The following is a 15,658-nucleotide window of genomic DNA, read 5'->3' on the forward strand; positions in this document are numbered from 1 at the left end:
AATGCAATTGTTTTGAATTCTGTTTAAAGTATTTGAGAAATGTACGCACTCAGGCTGAAAATACACACATGTACACACACCCATCCACACACTCATACATGCACTCATTATACATGATCTGTGAGAAATAACATGTTATGATAAAATGGCATTTTGAAGAGGGGGAATACAGTTTTTAACAGTTAAAAATGAAAATTTTCAGAATAAGTGTATCTCAGTCATTTTAGAGCGGCTTTAAGTGTTCTCAGTTGTGCCTTATACCCACAGTTCAGGTCCTGCAGCATTTTCATTTCCTGTAGGTAGGTTCACACTCTATGACTATTGCCTATTTGCAATGGTCTAAGCAGTTACTCCAGTTTAATTTGAGTCTGCATTTTATATTTCTAAAGCCTAACATTACAAGATTGAAAGATTAGGGGCTTCTTGAGAAAGTGGTCATGGCTGCATGCCCTGATTTCATTTTCACTAATTGCTAACTACTTGCTCCTTCTCTTAAAGGTCTGTTCATTTTGACCAGCAGCTGCCAACCTGGGTTGCACATTAAAGCCACCTGGGAAGTTTTGAAAAACGATTCCCAGACCTGCTCTAATAAATTAGCATCAGTTAGGGGTTGGGTGGAGCCCTGGCATCAGTATTTACTCATAACCCACAGAGTTCTATCCAGTAGCTGGGACTGAGGGTTCTGAGCAGTTTCACTCTTCTTGGGGCTCTGTCAGTACTGTAACCACTCGCCTCCCCTTCCTTCCTCACCTTCTTGGAGTATTGAGCTAAGAGGGATATGCTCACATAAGCAGGTGTGTCCTTAGGCACTCCTGGACAAGGTGGTAGGAATTAGCTATCTTCTAAAGTGGCCCTCTAGAAATGCCAGGAACCACATTGTTGACTGTAGGTCAGCTGCCCAGAGACAGCTGCCTGTCTGAGAGCTGAGGGACTGAATATAGAAATGGACAATGACCAGACTATATATAAAAGAACTCTGATCTGTGGTCTGTAGCAACCTGCCTGGGAAACGAATCTCTTTCTTTAGAATAATCAGCAAGGGAACCAGTCTGCTATAGGTCAGATTTGTAAGAAGCTAAACTGCTGTCTCTAGTAACACTCCAGAAAACTAAACAATCATTTCTGGAATAATTGGCTCCAAATGGCCAGTACTTGATTAATAACTGACAGCTTCCCCATTTTTTGTCCTGTTTCTACCTTAAGACCAACCAGAGAAAGCCAAGTATGTACCCATAACCAATCACACAGGATGCCCCACTTCCTAATAGCCTGCCCACAGCATCCCCATGCCAAGAGCCTCCATTTAGGGCACACCTGATGTCTTCTCTTTTGTCACTATAACGCTTTCCCAATCTTCTACCTGCCTTGGAATTATGGTGACAGACTCCCTTGCTATAGCAAGCTCTCAATAAATACTCCTTATTTTTCTTATTTGGCTGGTCTTTTGTTTGTTTGTTTGTTTGTTTCCACAAAGATTGCCTGTTTTGGTAAGTTGAAGTCTTAGATCACTACACTAAAGCCTGAGAATGGCCCCCATTTTCTATTACAGACCGTTAAAGTTTTTTTTTTCTCTGAACATGGAGAACAACTGATTTCCTTCTTAAATCCCTGCTTTCAAGTGGCTGACATTTGTGGCTAAGCTAGGACCTGCTGCACCCATGACCCAGAGGGACACAACAGCTTTGAGGGAACTGGTGTTGCAGGCATGATGCTTCTTCAGCAGAGAGAGATTTTGTACAGACTTATAGGATTTTATTCGCTTAGGAAGAAAAGAAGCTAAACAGAAAGCCATAACCCAGTAGGACACAGTTGCACAGAAGAAAGGCTATTTTTAAAAATGATATAGATTCCTCCTTTTACTGAATACATGCATTCAGACCAATTGATATTTGAACCATCTTTTTTTCTCAATCCATTAAGAGCTTTGAGAGAAAAGGAAGAAAATAATGGTGGGACCTGTGTCCTCTGGAAGTTGTAGTTCTGGGAAACCTGTTCCAGGACTCTCATAACTTGTCAGATATTTGAAATGAATGTAGCACTTAGAGTACTTTTTCCTGATGCCTCTCATCTTTCTTCTTGAGGGTGTGAATGATGGAGACACATTGGAAACCTGTTTCCTCCGGGTATTGTTCACTTAGGAAAAGCCGACAGAGATGTTTAAGTGGTCTCTTTCTTCTTGAAAAATCTCTGCAGTTTGCCACCAGGCCTGGGGGCTTTATTATCCTAAGTGACTTTGCTGCCTATAAATCACAGCCCTAAGTAGCTAAAGGGAATGAGTTAACCAGATCCCTGAAAAAATGTAACCAACGTTTCTTTGATTATTAGCAGAACAACTGACTTCCATCTGGGCAGGGCACATGCAGAACTGGCTTGCAGTCGTGTTACCCATAATGCCACCACTCAGAACCTAAACTTCCCTTGAATTATAGTTTTTACTCTGATGCATGTTCTAAGATATCAGTCCACTCCCAAAATTTTCATGTATCCTAGTATTTGTCTTCCATACAAATCCAAGTGGTCTGGCAATGGAACTCAGCTATTGTAGCTAATACTCCAAATGGTTTGCCTGCTCTACCCAGGACCCCTTTTCTGGGAAATCTGCTCAAACCTGGGAGTTCACTATTTGGGCAGTACCCCCGGTACCCTGCCTCTCTGGTTATAATTATTGGATCAGAGGAAACTTTCAGTTAGGTTTAGGTTCAGTTGCAAGTAACAGAAACTCTGCCAAGCAGTTACGTAGATAAGATGGGCATGCATTTTTCTCTCACTTGGTTGAAGCCTGGACTTAGGCAGTTCTGGGCTGGTGTGGGCACTTCATCAGTAATCCAGGCTCTTCCTGCTCACACTCTGCTATCCGAAGGGTGTGGCTCCAAGATGGCAGTTGGAGCTCCAGCCATCGCACCATCACATCCACCCCCAATGAAGCTTTCCAGAAGACTCACACAATACTTTCGCTTATATCTTATTGCATAAGCCTACACTAGATTCAAGTGAAGCTGGGGGGTGTAGTCTTTTGACTTGGTGGACAATGTAAAAGTCAAGGTTTTATCAGGCTCTGCTAAAAGTATCAAACTATAAGTTGGGTTAAGCTAGTCAGACTCTTAAGAATTTGTACCAAGGGATTCTAAAACTCCTTCTTGGTAATGGCAAGCTCTGGAGACGTAGATTTGGGGCAACAGTGCAGGCTGTTCAGGTTTATGTAGAGGAAGCCAGGCAAGAGAGAGAAGGCAGAAAAGGAGAGAAGGAAGCCCAAGGGGACATGTACTTCTCGGGAAGCCTCAGGATGACCCAGGTTGCGACCCAGTTCCACTTCTCATGAAGTCTGAGTAAACAGTTGATTCTGCATTCCTCAGAAACCTCATGTTTTAAAAAACTGCTTTCAAAAATTATTGTATTAAGAAGAGAAAGGGGATGGGAGCAGGAGAGTTTCAGATTCCCCCAGAAAGAGGTTATGTTTCCTAGAGCAATTAAGGAAACATTTTATAGCTGTAAGAGTAAAATCTTCACATCATGGAGCAAATCCAGCATTTGCTGAATTCTACCTTTGACTTAAAAATCTTGTCCTTTCTTTTCCTAAACAGGGACATTTTACGTATCCTTATCTCGTCATCTCCCTTATAGTGGTCATCACCCATTGTTAGCATAGACAAAGTCGAAACCACCCAGACAAAGCTCTTGTGTTCATACGTTGGCGCTACCCTACCTCCTGAATATATTATCAGTCCCTGGTCAAGATCCTATTGTAACCAATGGTGTTCTTAGTAGTGCATATTTTGTCCCTTAATTAATATTATTGAATTGTGGCCAATATGTATGACTGTAGGAGCAATATCTGTGTTTCATTTCCTGTCTGTGGATTCTGTAGGGAAATATTTTACCATAATCCCCCTTTCTCCCTGAGCCCATTAAGTAGATTCTCTCCTTTCAACCAAAAAATTTTGTCTACGTCTGTTTATAAAAAACGAGTGGATCCCTGGCATGAGAAAACAGATTTCAACTATCCACTAGACCAGGGGCAGCAAAATGCTGTAAAGGGTCCAATAGCAAATATTTCAGGCTTTGCTGGCCATGCAGTCTGTTGCAACTTACCTCCTCAACTCTGCCACTATAGCCTGGAAGCAGTGAGATAGTGTGTAAACAATGGTCATGGGTGTGTTCCAATAAAATTATATTTACAAAAACAGGCAAGGACCAGATTTGACCTAAAGGCTGCAGTTTGCCCTGCACTAAACTCTAAGCTCCATTTGGGCAGGGACATATCTGATTTGTTTTAACAGTGTATACCCAGCTCCAAATGCCGAGTCTATTACTTGGTAAACATTTGTTCAATGCCTTGGTGAGTAAACTATCAAGGTGAGGTCAGATTTGGGGTTGTGGTAAGGATTTTGGGTTTTGTACTAAGTGCAATGGGAAGCTATCGGAGAGCTGACAACAAAAGAGTGACACAATCTGGTATTCCTCTGGTTGCTGTGTGGAGAATAAACTGAATGGAGGGGCAAGGAAGCAAAAAGGGAGACGGTACCAAGGAGGCCATTGTAAGAATCCAGGGCAAAGAGGAGAATGGGTTGGACTAGGGTGGTGGAGGTGATAAGAAGTGGCTGGATTCCGTAAACATTTTGAAGGTAGAACAACAGGATTCACTAATGGATCTGATGTGAGATGTGAAAATAAAAGAGAAGATAAAACTGACTCCAAGGTTTTTGGTCTGAACATCTAGATGAATGAAGCTGCTCTGTTTCAAGATGAAGGGAGGAGAAAGTTTAGTTGGAGGGTGGGAGGTAGAAATAATCAGAAGTTTGGGGTATCTTAAATTTGAGGCATCTGTTAGATACCCAGATGGAGATGTTGAGTACACAGTTGGATATATAAGTCTGGAGTTCAGGGAGAAGACCACAGTGAGGTATATATTTGGGAACTATCAGCATATTTAAAGTTATGGGAGTTGATGAGATCTTTTGGAAGTGACTATAAAAAAAAAAGAAAAGAAATACCTGAGGGCTGTTCTCTACAGTCAGTCACCATTGAAAAGGTGGGAAGATGAAGAGGAGATAGCAAAGGAACTTCCAGTAAAGTAGAAGCAAAACCTGGAGACTAGGTGTCTCAGAAGCGAAATGAAGAAAGTCTGTCAGGAAGGATGGAGTGATCACCTGTGTTGAATGCTGCTGAGAAGTGGAGTATAGCATGACCTGGGAATTGACTGTTGGATCTGGCAAAGTGGAAATCGCTGGTGACCTGAGAAAAGCAGTTTCTCTAAATGGTGAGCGAGAGAGTCTGACTGCAGTAGGGTCAAGAGAGAGTGGAAGAGAGGATGTGGAAATATTGAGTATAAGACAAATCCTTTAAGGAGATTTAGCAACAAAAGGGAGTAGAGAAAGGGGGCGGTAGCTGGAAGGGGTGGCTCCTGAGAGTTTTGGTGAGATGTTCTCCAACAGCCTCAGCAAGCAGCTTGGAAGATGGTAACTAGACCAGTTCAGAGCGGGTGCAGCAGGATGGGTGCAGCAGGGGGACGGGAGGTAAAACCATCCGGGGTGCTGCTCAGAATGGCTAAAGTAAGGCCCCCGGGACAGGGTTGGATGGCCAAGGAGGTAAAACCCATGATCTTTAGGAGGAAAGAAGTGAGGGAACTGGAGAGATAGGACACTGAGGTCAGAGAGGAGTACATGGAAAATGACAATCAAAGAAGTAGAGCAAGGTCTACACTACAGCTTTGAGGATGGCTTTCTTAATTGGGGCATGATCCCAAGATGAATAAGGAACGACCAGGAAACAAGAAGTTTAGAGGAAAAAGTAATAGTGGGGAGAGAAAGAAACGAACATATGCTGAGGACCTAGTATGAGCTAGGTGCTTTTTTACATGTACTGTTTCTTTAAAATATCTTCAAAAGCCTGAGATATTAAAATTCCCATTTTATATCCAGGGAAATTGCAACTCAGAGGTTAAATAACATGCCCAAGGTCACACAGTTAGCAAGTGGTCAGAATTTGAACTTGGTTTTGCCTGGCTCTAAAGCACATGAACTTCTATTGTCCTCCCTCCCTTCCATCCTTCCTTCCACCCTTCCTGCCTTCCTTCCTTCCTGAAGTAAAATTTATATACACTAACATGTACAAGTCATACTTGTATAACTTACAAACTACACACAGATAACTATCACCCAGATCAAGACATAGAATATTTGCAAGACCCTAGAAGGCTCTCTCATGCCTCTTCATTTTGTAACCCTCCAAAGGTAATTTTTTTCCCTGTGTCCTTCTTTACTTTTTTTTTTAAGTATAAGTAAAAAAAGTAAAAAAAGAGTAAAAGTAAAAAAGCTCTGTTTTTTTAAGCTCTTTATTGGAGTATAATTGCTTTACACTGTTGTGCCAGTTTCTGCTGTACAACAAAGTGAATCAGCTGTATTTATATATACATCCCCTTATCCCCTCCCTCCCATGAGTCCTTCCCACCCTCCCTATCCATCCCTCTAAGTCATCACCCATCATGGAGTTGATTTCCCTGTGTTATGCAGCAGCTTCCCACTAGCTATCTATTTTACTTTTGGTAATGTATATATATCAGTGTTACTCTCTCACTTTGTCCCAGCTGCCCCTTCGCCCCCCACCCTGTGTCCCCCCCGTGTCCTCAAGTCCATTCTCTACATCTCCATCTTTATTCTTGCCCTGTCACTGGGTTCATCAGTACCATTTTTTTAGATTCCATATATATGAGTTAGCATACGGTATTTGTTTTTCTCTTTCTGGTTTACTTCGCTCTGTATGACAGACTCTAGGTCCAACCACCTCACTACAAATAACTCAGTTTCATTCCTTCTTATGGCTGAGTAATAAATATTCCATTGTATATATGTGCCACATCTTCTTTATCCATTCATCTGTTGATGGGCATTTAGGTTGCTTCCATGTCCTGGCTATTGTAAACAGTGCTGCAGTGAACATTGTGGTACATGCATCTTTTCCTCCAAGGGTAATTTTATGTCTCAACTTGACCAGATCACAGGATATACAGATAATTAGTTAAATATTATTTCTGGGTATATTTGTGAGATTAGCACTTGAATTCATAGACTCAGTAAATTGCCCTCCCCGATGTGGGTGGCCATCATCCAATCCACTGAGGGCCTGAGTAGAACAAAAACGTAGAGGAAGGGAGGAGCTGCTTTCTTTCTGCTCGGCTGCTTGAGCTGGGGCACCAGTCTTCTCCTGTCCTCCATGCTCCTGGTTCTCAGGCCTTCAGACTGAGACTAAAATCTACACTATCGACTCCCAGGCCTTAAAACTACACCACTGGCCTTCCTGGGATTCCAGCTTGCAAGTTTGAGGCCATGGTAAGGATTTTGGACTTTGTACTAAGTGCAATGGGAAGCTATCAGAGACTTGAGAATAAAGAAATGACACGATCTGGTATTATTCTGGTTGCTGTGTGGAGAATAAACTGAATGGAAGGGCAAGAAAGCAAAAAGAGAGACATAATCTCCCTTCTCCATAATCATGTGAGTGACCAGTCGGAGCAGGGGTTCAGGGAGGCGATTGATGGAATATTAGCTGAGGTCTCTCTCACAGTGGGCCCAATAGGTCCCCGAACTCATCCTGTGATGATCCCCCCAGTTCTGGAATGCATAATTGGAATAGATGTACTCAGCAGCAGGCAGAATCCCCGTGTTGGTTTGCTGATATGTGGAGTGAGCGCTATTATGGTACGAAAGGTCAAGTGGAAGCCACTAGAATTGACTCTACCTGGGAAAACAGTAAACCAAAAGCAATACCACATTCCTGGAGGAATTGCAGAGATTAGTGCCATCATCAAGGACTTGGAAGAGGCAGAGGCAGTGGTTCTCACCACATCCCCATGCAACTTGCTTGTTTGGCCTGTGTAGAAGACAGACAGATCTTGGAGAATGGCAGTGAATTACTGTAGACTTAGCCAGAAGGAGATACCAATTGCAGATGCTATACCAGATGTGGTTTCAATGCTTGAGAAAATCAGCACATTCCCTCTTACTTGGTATACAACTATTGAATTGTCAAATGCCTTTTCTCCATCTCTGTCCATAAGGTCTATTAGAAACAGTTTGCTTTCATCTGGTAAAGCCAGCAATACACCATCACTGTCCTACCTTGGGGGCATATCAACTCTCCAGCCCTATGTCATCATTTAGTTTGCAAGGATCGTGATTGCCTTTCCCTTCTACAAGCTATCACACTGGTTCACTACATTGGTGACATTATGCTGATTGGATCTGGTGATCAAGAAGCAGCAACCACTCTAGATTTACTGGTAAGACATTTACATGTCCAAGAGTGGGATAAATCTGACAAAAATTCAGGGGCCTTCAACCTTAGTGAAATTTCTAGGGGTCCAGTAGTGTGAGGCATGTCAAGATATCCCTTCTAGATGGAGGGTAAGTGTTGCATCAGGCTCTTCTTATAAACAATTAGAGATACAATGGCTAGTGGGTCTCTTTGGATTTTGGAGGCAATATATTCCTCATCTGGGTGTGTTGCTCTGGCCCATTTACCAGGTGACTTGAAAAGCTGCTAGTTTTGAGTGGAGCCCAGAGTAAGAGAAGGGTCTGCCACAGGTCCAGGCTGCCATGTGGGTCATACAATCAGCAGATCCATTGATACCTGAAGTGACAGTGGCTGACAGGGATGCTGTTTGGAGTCTTTGGTAGCACCTATAGGTGAATCATAGCACAAGCCCTTAGGATTTCGGAGCAAAGTCCTGTCATCCTCTGCAGATAACTATTCTTTTGAGAAACAGCTCTTGACCTGCTACTGGACCTTAGTATAAACTGAACAATTGACTATGGGCCACTGAGCTACCATGTGACTTGAGCTGCCCAACATAAACTGGGTGTTATCTGACCCACCAAGCCATAAATTTGAGCAGCGCTCCATCATCAAATGGGAGTGGTATGTATGTGGTTGGATCCAAGCAGGCCCCAAAGAGACAAGTAAGTTACATGAAGAAGGGCCCAAATGCCTGTGGTCCCCACTCCATTTACACTTCCTTTGCTCTCTCAGGTTAGCCTCTGTGAACTCATAGGGAATTCTCTATGGCCAGTGGAAAAGAAGACTTGGACCTAGTTTACAGATGGTTCTGCACAACAGGCAGGCACCATCCAAAAGTGTTACAGCACTGTAGCCCCTTCCTGGGACAGCCCTGAAGGACAGTGGTGAAGTGAAGTCCTCCCAGTGGGCACAGCTTCGGGCAGTGCACCTGGTGGTGTATTTTGCTTGGAAGGACAAATGGGGCAGATGTGTGATTATATACTGATTCATGAGCTGTTGCTGATGGCTTGGCTGGATGGTCAGGGACTTAGAAGGGAGAGGATTCGAAAATTGGACAGGGATATTTGGGGAAGAGGTATGTGGATAGACTACAACCACCCAATCCATGGCCCAGACCCTTCAGGAATGAAGATTTGGATTCCCCCCAGCAGGTAAAGAGCTGTGGTGCTTGTTGAAGGTAAAGGGAGTACAGATGGGTAGTAGAAGAAGGTAGTTATAAACATCAGCTATGACCATGTGACCAGTTAACACAAACAAGGACTATACTTATCATGAGTATTCCTCTTTATTTTGTTATGAATATGTTTGTTGTGTCTGTGTGCGTGCTATTTGCAGCACAGTAATTAATGTTTATGGTTATGATTTAGGGTCATTGATAAAAAATAAATTGTATTCTTTTTTTTTTTTTTTTGAGGCTGGGAAAGTGGAAAGCATTTGAAAAAATGTTTCACAGATAACAGTTAAAAGAAATGTGTTTTAATACTTCAAGATTGGTCTTCAGTTTAATGGGAACTTCACTAGTTAGGAATACAACGTAGCACATTTGTTAACAGCCCTTTCGAGCCAGGCACCAACATGGGTCCTTCTGCCTGCTGTCATCGGAGCCAATAGGACGAGACTGAGTTCTATTCAGAACCAAAGGAAAGCTTCATTCTCTCATCAAAGAATGGAGAGGTGCGAACCTTTATGCTAGAGCAAGGGTCCCCAACCCCAGGGCCGCAGACCGGTACCGGTCCATGGCCTATTAGAACCGGGCCATAGAGCAGGAGGTGAGGGGCGGGCGACTGCGCAAAGTTTCATCTGCTGCCCCCTATCGCTCCCCATCACTCACATCACCGCCTGAACCATCCCCACCCCCGGTCCGTGGAAAAATTGTCTTCCACAAAATCGGTCCCTGGTACCAAAAAACGTTGGGAACCACTGTGCTAGAGCGCACGCTCTCCCCACTTGCTGTGGGCAGGGCTGCTCCACAGGGTTCTGGGCGGGGTCAGCGGGGAGGGGAGGGGAGGGGAGGGGCGGGGCGGGGAGGGGGCGGAGTTGTCGGCGTCCCAGCGCTGCGCCGCGAGTCTGCACAGGGGTTGCCGCGCCATCTTGGATTGAGGTGGAGGTGGTGGGTGGAGGTGGTGTGTGCAAGCCTGCCGAGCTGAGGTGCTGGGTGCAGACGTGTCACACTAGGTACTTGGGTCTGAAGTGCTGGGGGCAAGGCTTCTGCCCACGGTACCCTGTGAGCAAGTGAAACGAGACTAAGCACAAAGGAAAAGAAAAAAAGGTTAGACTTTATTTTATTACCCAGATTCTATTTTTATTTCCTAGGAATTTTAATGGGCTTTGCCGGTGACAGATTCTGTGAATTGGTCAAAACTTATTCTGGCCGTACCTATAAGGTGCTTTTCTGTGACGTAGTCTTGAAAGTTAAAAACTGCATTTCCTCAGGAATTCGCAGGTGGTCAAGTTGTTAGGACTCGGTCCTCTCCCTGCCAGGGCCGGGGTTTGATCCCTGGTCTGGGAACTAAGGTCCCGCCGCAAAGCGCTGGGGGGCGGGGGGGACGGACCTACATTTCCTAGACTGTCTTGCAGTTAGGGTTCCATATGTGATTTAGACTCCTTTGGACGTGGGTATTTGCGTGAAACTTGGATTTGAAACTGAGTTAAGTGTGGAAAGAGGACGGACCAGAAACAACCAGTCCTGCTGGAGTAGATGGTAGCAGAGGCATCGTGGTCCTACGTCAGCGACTTCCCTGTTTTGTTGCATCTGACAGCAACGGCAGATGCTTTTCCGGAAACGGCGGAGGCAGTTGGGCATTGTTCTCAGTAGCTCACTTAGTACCCGTTCCTCTATTTTCCCATGATTTAGGAAGCCACATAATACTTGGAAATAAATACTTTTTTGCTTTCATTACCTCAAGTGTAGCATCTGCTGTCTACAACTGAATGCTATATACCAACCATGGCAGGTGCTTGAGAAGCCATATTCTCCATCACCCAGTTCTCAGTGCTTGGAACCATGCAGCCCAGTAACCAGGGTTAGGTCGGCCTATAGGTAGAATAGGTAGCACCCAAATCAAGTGGCTTCAGGGGATGCCCCCTGTTCCCTGCGTTTATTGACCTCAAATTTCACTTAAAATTCCACTTTTAGGATTTCTTTAAGGCCTTTCCCCCTCCCCTCCTCTAAACCATTCCTATGTGCATCACACCTGTGTTGGACCATCTCTTATAGTAATTAAAAATATATATTTATTTATCTGACCTCTCCGGGTCTTAGTTACGGCATGTGGGATCTTTAGTTGCATATATATAGTGGTTTTTAACAATAGCGAAATTTCCCCGCTGCTCTGTTCACTGGTGATATGTTGTGGGAATGAATATATATGAAGGATGGGGAGGGAAGGTATATCACAGTCAAAAGGAGAGGCATCCAAAGTAAAAATATTTAGGAAGGTGCAGCTTCTTAAGCAGACATTATTGATTTATACCTTAATGTGAATGAGTTGCTGGTCTCAGCTGAGAGTTGGTTTTGATTACATAGAATTGGAGCTGGGGAGGGTTGTGGAGTAGAAGGTGGTAATGTTTGGGAAATCCACATATATCACATCTCTTCTGGAGCTGGAAGTGTGTTCTGCCTAGGAGGTTGGTGTACAGAGCATGGAGGTATTGAAGATACATTTGCTGAGGGTGGTTATGTCCTTATCCATGAAAGCTTAAGTGAAAGAATAGTATATGCTGTGTTGAACAGATGAGAAGTGGGTGTGTAAACAGTGGGCAGTGCATTTGCTAGTTGTTATACTTGGAAGTAGACAAAGGGAAATGTGTTTAGAGAAAAGGAAGGGAGCGGGTACTGGGAGTATTTCCATCCTGAGACAAGGCAGGGCTGCTGGAATTTCTCTTCTGACTAATCCAGGAAGGGTTTGGAGGGGGTGGTGCAATTCTTTTTCTCTTTTTGTCAGTCACATATTAAATACTTTCCGGCTTCAAGTAGAATGATTTTTAAAGAGCTATTTAGAGACAAGGTAACTAACTGCTTGGTCAGCAGAATTCTGGGCTTTTAATGGGAGAAGTCTGTGAGATGGGATCATTATAACAATTTTAAACTTCCAGCGAACAAGTTTATCCACAGAGCATTTCTCCAGTCTTTCCTAGGAGAATAGAAACACTTTCACAACTGTCTAATTTTAATCTTTCCAACATCCTTGTGAGGTAGGTAAGAAATATTTTTACACTTTTTTTTTTAACAGATCATAAAATTTTGTGACAAGTAGTTTCCAAAGAATCCACGTGGGCCAAAGTGTGAAGCCAGTCCAAACAGTCAGCCTTCTGAGAGCAGAGCTGTCTTTCTTGTTGCTAAAGCATCTTGTTCAGTGTGTCCTTTCTTCTTTCTGTTCTGATCTTATGGCTATCCATGGCCTTCAATGTAGTGATGCAGGGCTTAGCATTGACCTGTAATGGATTCATAAACGTGTTAATTATGAAGGCTTTCCTCTGGTTCTGAGAGTGGACTGTGCGTAGAATGTTCTTTTCTTTTTCTTTTTCATTTTTTTGCTAGGTTCTTAGAGAAGTTTCAGGGCTACAGAAAATTTCTCTGGTACATGAAGCTGTTGAACCTTAGGAGCTGTCTTTTATTCAGCAACTTAAAAAGCCTTTCCTGGAGCATGAACTGCTAATGAAAGGCAGAATTTAAAAAAAAAAAAAAAAAGACTTGGCTAATCATTATCTTCCTACCTTCTATTATTGTAGAAATAATGCTATTGATCTGCTCCACTAAGTTTTACCCCTGTCAGTAACAAAGACTTAATTTCTGACAGCAGCGGGTGGATAATAGACGAACAGCCAATTTATCCTGGGATGTTAAAGCCTGAGAGATAATGAAACCTCTCCTCTTTGTTTAACATAGGATTTAACACAGGCTACATAGAAATAGTTGTATTACATTAGAGCTTGGTGGTCAACAAGACAGAGACCTTTGTGTTAAAGGGGAGTTTCTCTGTTTTAAAGACAGATTGTGGGTTTAGTTTTTTTTTTTTTAAGAACTGATATTGAGATACAGTTAACATACAATAAACTGCATGTATTTAGAGTCTACTATTTGGTATTCCAATCTCCCTGTTCATTCCCCCCCAACCCTCCCCGCTTTCCCCACTTGGTGTCCATATGTTTGTTCTCTACATCTGTGTCTCTATTTCTGCCTTGCAAACCAGTTGATTTGTACCATTTTTCTATAGTCCACATATATGTGTTAATATACGATATTTGTTTTTCTCTTTCTGACTCACTTCACTCTGTATGACAGTCTCTAGGTCCATCCATGTCTCTACAAATGTCCCAGTTTCATTGCTTTTTACAGCTGAGTAATATTCCATTGCATATATGTACCACATCTTTTTTATCCATTCATCTGTTGATGGGCATTTAGGTTGCTTCCGTGTCCTGGCTATTGTAAATAGTGGTGCAATGAACATTGGAGTGCACGTGTCTTTTTGAATTATGGTGTTCTCTGGGTATATGCCCAGCAGTGGGATTGCTGGGTCATGTGGTAGTTCTATTTTTAGTTTTTCAAGGAACCTCCATACTGTTCTCCATAGTGGCTGTATCAATTTACATTCCCACCAACAGTGCAAGAGTGTTCCCTTTTCGTGGATTGAGTTTTTATTTTTATTTCCTATCAATGAAACCTTAAGGTATTGCCTTTTCATATTTAATTTCACTGTTAAAAAAGCTTAGGGCTGAAAGACCCTTGTGAAGCAACACCCTTTTGCTTTTAAAGCGGAATTAGGCAAAATGAAGGATTGGATTGGTCATATAAATGCTCAGTGCTGACTAGTTCCCCCTTTATGCTGAAATTGAATGCTGGAATACGATTGTGTGACTTGCAAGCTATTTTCATTATTGTCCACAGAATTTAGGGAGGCTCTAATCTAAGTATACAAAGTTAAGGTTTTCTTAAAACTTCACCAGTGTTGCTTTTAAGAGCTTCCAGAAGGACAGGTAAGATGTACTGAGACTACTCCCAGTGCGTCCTGTGAGGCTGCAGCAGAAGTGAGAGGATTTGTTCTGAAATAGCTATGCTACACCATTATCTAATTTTGTGTGAAGAAAATGTATAGTTGGACAATGACCACTTTATTTTCTTAGATCTCTGTGTTCAAACCTTATAAAATTCTATACGTTTCTGGGATCATGATCTACAGTAAAGGAAGAAGTCCGTTTCAGTCTTGGGTGATAAGGATAAGTAGAGAAAGACCTAGAAAAGGGTTCTCTTTTTGCACTCAGAGTTTTACATTCAGAAGATGCAGAATCAAAATTTTCATCGTCAATGTATCTGATGTTTTGTGCTTTACTATTTGGTACTGTTTTCATTTTGAAGTATACAGATGGGGGTTTGGGAGAACCCCCAACCAGCATTCTTAGGGTCTGTGAAGATCTTCATCAGGCTCTACCTTGAATCCATACCAATGTCTTCTGCTCAAAAACCATCAGTAACTCCCCCCTGCCTATTAACTAAAATCCTAACTATTCCGCTTTCTTCTTACCAAACCTGCCCAGGACCTTCCCATCTCTAGGACATGGAGAATTAGCACGAGGAAACATCCAGAGGCAGGAAAGCAGAGTGGGTGTTTGGGGTATAGCCAGTGGGGGTGCCTGGCTGGAATGTGGGGTACTTGAAGGTCAGGTCCATTTTTACGAAGTCCAGCATCAAAGGGTTCTTCAAACCCTCGGATACTCATTTTACTGAGCTCCTCTCCATGCCAGAGATTGGTTACAGCAGGGAGGCAAAAATGAATAATTCACCATCCATGTCACCATTCCTGCATCTCCTGTGGGACGTAGGCTGGTAAACAAGCACTGCAGAGGCAGTTAAGTGCTGTGATACCTGATGGGCCAAAGTTATGGCAATAATGGGAATTTGTTTCCTGGTTTTTACATACTATTTCCCCACATTAAAGGCCAAATTAAAAACCCACAAAGACATTACAAGAAGAACAGCAGCTATTAAAAACCCATTCCAGTGACCTCATACTTTGTGGTTGAAGCAGCTAATAGTATCTACACACCCACAGTATGAGCAAGGCACAGAAACTCATCCCCACTCTTTGTCGTCCAGTGTTTTCTTTTCTCCTGGCTGCCCTTTGTGCCAGGAACTATTTCTCCTGCGTTCTTTCCTAGCAACAGCAACATCCTTTCAGAGGGCATGTGTCTCCCTCTCTGAGCAACCCTCTAAGTCCCTGGGGAAGGTGGGGTGGGTGGGAGGAGGAATCGGAGCTCCTGGCATTCTGCTCCCCACTGGGAGAGAGCTGCTCTCTGGAAGTCCTCAGCAGCCTTCTTCACAGTGAACATTCCTGAAGGAGGTGGGGGGAGATGTGCTCTCTGCAGT

Source organism: Hippopotamus amphibius, chromosome 6, assembly GCF_030028045.1.
Source record: "Hippopotamus amphibius kiboko isolate mHipAmp2 chromosome 6, mHipAmp2.hap2, whole genome shotgun sequence".
NCBI classification, from domain to species: Eukaryota; Metazoa; Chordata; class Mammalia; order Artiodactyla; family Hippopotamidae; genus Hippopotamus; species Hippopotamus amphibius.